This window comes from Oryctolagus cuniculus, chromosome 10, assembly GCF_964237555.1.
Source record: "Oryctolagus cuniculus chromosome 10, mOryCun1.1, whole genome shotgun sequence".
NCBI lineage: Eukaryota > Metazoa > Chordata > Mammalia > Lagomorpha > Leporidae > Oryctolagus > Oryctolagus cuniculus.
The window spans coordinates 71,335,342-71,341,747 of record NC_091441.1 but is presented as its reverse complement, the minus strand read 5'-3'; the positions used below and the strand labels follow the sequence as shown (position 1 = coordinate 71,341,747).

General features: G+C 38.4%; 1 pseudogene; it reads right to left on the bottom strand.

Annotated features, from left to right (window-relative positions):
* Window positions 1–3,114: 3,114 nt before the first annotated feature.
* Window positions 3,115–4,714, bottom strand: LOC138844066 (ubiquitin-ribosomal protein eS31 fusion protein-like; annotated as a pseudogene).
* Between the last annotated feature and the right edge of the window lie 1,692 nt (window positions 4,715–6,406).

The following is a 6,406-nucleotide window of genomic DNA, read 5'->3' as shown; positions in this document are numbered from 1 at the left end:
GAGATAGCTCAGAAATCTGAATATGCCCTACCATACAACCCATCCATCCCACTCCTCAGAATTAACCCAAAGGAAATGAAATCAGTAAATAAAAAGGAAATCTGCACCTCTCTGTTTATTGCAACTCAATTCACAATAGCCAAGACATGGAATCAACCTAAATGCCCATCAACAGAAGACTGGATAAAGAAACCATGGGATATGTACTCTATGGAATACTACACAGCAGATAAAACAAAAAAGGTAATTTACAGCTAAATGGATGAACCTGGAAAATATCATACTTAGTAAAATAAGCCAGTCCCAAAAGGACAAATATCATGTCTTCTCCCTGATCTGTGACAACTAACAGAGCACCTAAAAGGAAACCTGTAGAAGTGAAACAGACACTATGAGAAGCAACGACTTAAACAGCCCTTGTCTTGACTGTTGAGGAACACTTTATTATTTCACTTTATCTATTTTTATTCTTTTTTTCTTCTCTACTAAATACCTTTTGCTGAACTCCTTATTTAACATAGAATTAATCATAGATGTATTAAGTTAGTTGAAAATAGATCCCAGTCAAAAATAAGAATGTGAATGAGAAAGGGAGGAGCTGTACAGATCAGCACACATTCCCACAGACTTACCCTTAAGGGTTAAGCTAAAAACTTGCCAGGGAACACCAAATCCCATTTACCTGGGTGGCGCTAATCCCATCTTATGTAATAAAGTGATCATATTAAGTATGCAATTGATCATATACATAGGACCAGCAGTCAAAGGGATCACATAAATAAGACCAAGTGCCTGGTAATAAGAATAGATATAATTACAAAGGAGAGAAATTTCCAACATGGGAAGCAGTCCACACAGCAGACTCATAGAATAACAAACACCCTAAACAGAACTCTGACCTCAGAATCAGCCCCTAAGGCCCGACTGAAAACAGCATGAGAGCATTTCAGGCATGGAAAGCCAAGACATAGTGGCAGAAACAGTTCTACATGAAGGACTTCTGTAAGTGAGACCCCAGTCAAAAGAAGGAGCCATCAAAAAAGGATGTACTTTTTTCTGAAGGGAGGAGAGAACTTTCACATTGCATATGGCCCTGTCTAAAAACTAACGGAATTTGTGAACTCAAAAGGCTTCCATAGCCTTGGCTGCTCATGTCAAGAGCCTTGGGTGATCACTGTTGTCATAAATAAGAGTGTCAGTTGTTAAATCAACAACAGGAGTCACTGTGCACTTGCTCCCCTTGCTGGACCTCTGCGCTTAATTAGTTGTACTATGAGAATTAATAGTAAAACTTGAATTCAGACTGTACTTTATACTTTGTGTGTCTGTGTGGGTGCAAATAATTGAAATCACTCCTTGGTTTTCTGTATATAAAGTCAATTAGAAACGAGTTTTAGTGGAAAATGGAATGGGAGAGGGAGTAGGAGGTGGGACAGGAGTGGGGATGGGAGGGCGGGAATGGGGAGAAGAAACACTATGTCCCTAAAAGCAGTACATATGAAATTTGTATTCACTAAATAAAAACCTTCAAAAAAGTTAAATAGCTAAAGGAACACTACAATTTTATAGAGACTCTCTGGAACAGATGTAAGTACATATGATTGGCCAGATTTTTAGAATAGTTTAACATTTTTGAATCATTTGCTTTAAATATATCTAGTATTTTCCTTTGAACTATTATTATATTTGTTTTTTTGTTTGTTTGGTTGGTTGGTTTTGTCTTTGACAGGCAGAGTTAGACGGTGAGAGAGAGAGACAGAGACAGAGAGAAAGGTCTTCCTTCCATTGGTTCACCCCGCAAATGGCCGCTATGGCCGGCGTGATGCACCGATCCAAAGCCAGGAGCCAGATGTTTCCTCCTGGTCTCCCATGCGGGTGCAGGGCCCAAGCACTTGGGCTGTCCTCCACTGCCTTCCCAGGCCACAGCAGAGAGCTGGAGTGGAAGAGGAGCAACCGGGACAGAATTTGGCACCCCAACCGGAACTAGAACCCAGGGTATTGGTGCCACAGGTGGAGGATTAGCCTAGTGAGGCGTGGTGCTGGCCTATTATCTTTGTTTTAATATGTTTGATGATTCTCAGCATTTTATGGAACAGATTAAAGAATTTATGGTTTTGTGAGCAGATGTTATATATTTCATTTTTCTTAAAATAGTAAATGTATATGTACTGATGTAATTTATACTTGTTGGGGAAAGTTTTTTACCTGTAATAGCCTATTAAAATCTCTGTATACAGAAGCATAAAAAAGAGTGTATGTAGCCATCCTAATATCAGACAAAATAGATTTTAACACAAAAACTGTTAAGAGAGACAACAAAGGGTACTATGTAATTATTAAGGGATCAACAGGAAGATGTTACTATTATGAACGTGTATGCATCTATTTACAAGGCACATGGCTATTTAAAAGAAATGTTATGGGATCTAAAGGGAGATGTAGAATCAAATTCAATAGTAATAGGGGACTTCAGTACCCCACTTTCAGCATGGACAGATCAACCAGACAGAAAATAAGCAGGAAAACATCAGAGTTAACTGAAACTTTAAACCAAATGGACCTAAAAAATATCAACAAAACATTCCATCCTACAGCTGAAGAATACACATACTTTGCCCCAGTAGATGGAAGTTTCTCTAAGACTGACAAAGCAAGTCTCAGCAAATTCAAAAAATTCAAAAATCATACCATGCATCTCTCAGACCACAATGAAAATCCGAAACTCAGGAATCTGTAAACATATACAAACACATGGAGACTGAACAATCTGCTCCTGAATGAACAGTGAAGCATTGAAGAATTCAAAAGAGACATCAGAAAAATTCTGCATACACATGAAGAAGACACTACAACATATCAAAACTAATGGGATACAGCAAAGGCAGTGTAAAGAAGATGGTTTATGGCAATTGGTGCCAATATCAAGAAATTGGACAGGCACCAAATAAATGAGCTATCATTGCATCTCAAGGACCCATAAAAACAACAGCAAAACATTAATTAAAATTAGGGAATAAAATAAACAAATTGAAACTAAAAAGATACAAAAGATCAGCAAAACAAAGATCTGTTTTTTTGACAACATAAACAAAATTGACACACCATTTTCTAAACTAAACAAAAAAAGGAGAAAGAAGACTCAAATTAATAAAATTAGAGATGAAAAAGGAAATGTAAAACAGACACCACAGAAATAAAAAGAATCAAAGAGTGCTACAAAGTGCTGTATGCCAACAAACTGGGAAACCTAGAAGAAATAGATAGATTCCTGGACACTTACAGCCTACTTAGATTGATCAATGAAGACATAGAAAACCTAAGCAGACCCATAAGCAAGTCAGATTGAATCAGTAATAAAGTCCCTCCCAACAAAGAAAATCCCGGACCAGATGGTTTTACTGCTGAATTCTACCAGGCATTTAAAGAAGAACTAACTCCAATTCTTCTCAAGCTATTCAAAACAATTGAAAAGGAAGGAATCCTCGCAAATTCTATGAAGCCAGCATCACCTTAATTCCTAAACCTGAAAAATATGCAACAGAGAAAGAGAACCATAGACCAAATTCCCTGATGAGCACAGACACAAAAATCCTCAACAAATTCTGGCCAATCATATCCAACAACACATCAGAAAGATTATTTTCCCAGACCAAATGGGATTTATCCCTGGTATGCAGGGGTGGTTCTACATTTGCAAACCAGTGTGGTACATCGCATTAACAGAAAAACAAAAGCCACAATTATCTCAATAGATGCAGAGAAACCATTTGATTAAATACAACAGCTTTCATGATGAAAACCCTAAGAAACTTGGGTAAAAAGAGAACATTCCTCAACACAATCTAGGAAAATAATTGATTGGCAGGGTAACTTTCTTTACAACTATATAAGAAAACTCTATTTCCTGGGGAGACAGGCAGGCACTCCGTGATTTTTGCAATCTGACACTGGGGATATTCTCTTGGAATACTCTGTCAGAGACTTTTTACCTGACCTAAATTGATAATAGATTTTATCTGATCCTGGGTATCTCATTCAAAAAGATGCCTGAGTTTAAGAAGAGTCTTCCATATAACAATTAAAAGGGGCTGTTATTAGAAAGTCTCAGTGCCAACCTGTCTTTTGGTTTGTCAAAACAGTAAGTTAGAAAACATTTGCCACAATAATGTCTGTTAAAGTGACTGGCCATAAACGCATTCATCAGAAGGGCACTCCCGACCAGTTCTGCCATTCTCTCAAACCTTACAGCACTCAGGACAACCCTTGTCCTCCACCTTACAGCACTCTAAGTACTTCCTGGGTGTGGTCTAAGACTTCTTCCGTAACAGCACCATGATGAAGATTATCCTCCTTTTGAATGTTGTAGTCAGATGCAGTTCTTCCATCTTCCCATTGCTTGCCAGCAAAAATCAATATTTGCTGATCAGGAGGAATTCCATCCTTATCTTGGATCTCAACCTTTACATTTTCTTTTGTATCCGAGGGTTCAAGTTCAAGTGAGATGGTCTTCCCCGTAACAGTTTTTATGAAAATCTGCATCTTGGTGGCAGTCCCACCACAGATGATGGATCAGAAAGTTAAAATGTCTTTTAAACATGTTGAGAAGATGTTAGTTACAATTCAGTCATACTAAGAAAAAAATAAAATATACTGATAAGCCATTTGTACTTATTAGATTGACAAAAAAAAACAACACTTGACAATACACTCTGTTGGTGAGGCTGTGGGGAAACTGATCTACTCCAGCCAAAGACCCCCGGAAAAAGATGTCACATACCCATGCTATTGAGGCTCTGTAAATACCCTGGATTTCTACTGTCAACAAGCAATAGCAGTAGCCCCAGTGCCCCTGCCAGGGTAATTCAGGAAGACGGAATGGAATGGAACCAGGATTGTCATTTGAGCTCTCAATTAAGTGGGCTTCTGGATTCATGTGGAGAACCTGGATTTTTCATCTCCTAACTCAGTATGAAAAGGTGTTCCTCAAATCACCTGCTGGGTCAGTGTCACAGGTGTAGTACAGTCAGACCTTCAACACTTCTTAGCTTAAACACAGCCATCTCCTGCTTTGTGGTATATATGGAGGGTAAGTGAACAACTCTCCTATCTTTTAACCAGGGAGGTTTCCAAAGAAGGTTATTATGGAGCCAGAACTCCCATTCATACCTAATAGTAAGGAGCGATACCCTATCAGGTGTCAGTGGAGAGTGCAGAAACCTGAATTTCTAATCCTGGTGTGCCTAACAAAATGGCACACTCCCCCCTCCCACCATACCCTCTACTCCAGAGTAGTGTCAGAGAAAGCCAGCTAAAAGAGGTTTAAATAAGATTTACAATGTCATAATAGACAAATGTCCACATTTCAATTAGAAATCAATAATGAAAAAAGATAAATAAAAGAGCACAAGGGCAAGGCCTTGTGGTATGCTGAGGGGTTAAGCCACAACTTGGAATGCCTACATCCTATATCAACTCCATCTGGGTATCCCACATAGGTGGCAGGCAACAAAAACTTGAGCCATCATCTGCTACTTTCCAGGATGCATTACCAGGAAGCTGGATCAGAAGTCGAGTAGCTGGGACTCAGACTGGCTGAAACTTTTATTTTTAAAATCAGATGGAGCCAGTCATGCACAAATTTCTCTGCTAAACCTGGTTTCCTCCAAAGAGTTCAGAAATCCATTGCAATGGAGGTGAGTGCAAGAGCCAAAGTTCAGCTGTTGAAAGATGGGTTAGAAGTGGTTTTATTTGGTTCTGTGATCCATCAGTTTCATGGGTGGGCTGGAAACATCCACCATGGATGGCCTCAGAGCAGAGAAGATGTAGCTATTCCCTGTGGCCAAGGCTTATAGTGCCAGATCAGTTAAAGTAAGATCATAGAAATATTTGACATGTTGTACATTTTTAGTCACTGTGTGATTCTGCACCATATAATGTGATGGTGAAGGATACAGATCTAGCATTCAGATCCCAAATTTTCCCATGTAGGAGAAAGATAGCTTTGATCGGATCACTTTGCCACTCAAAATGTTAGGGGTCCCATCTACAGAGTATGTGCCTGATAGATAAGAAATATCAAAATTGAGAATGTTGGCTGTTACTCTTCTTTTCAGATGGATATTTTGATTATATAATTACACGAAACAGTTGTATGTGTATCTGTACATATATAGATACATACATAAACTTTTATATACACATACAACTATTTACCAATATGTACTAATACTAGAAGGGATGCATTAGGATACTGGGATTACATTTCTTTTTCATTATTCTGTAACAGACTCAATGAAACATTACACTGAAGTAGGACTATTTTAGTCCTACAGAATTTTATGTAAGTGAATTTGTTCAAGAGTTTCTCTGTCAGTATCCATTTGTGGGTATACCTCAGTTCAGTGGT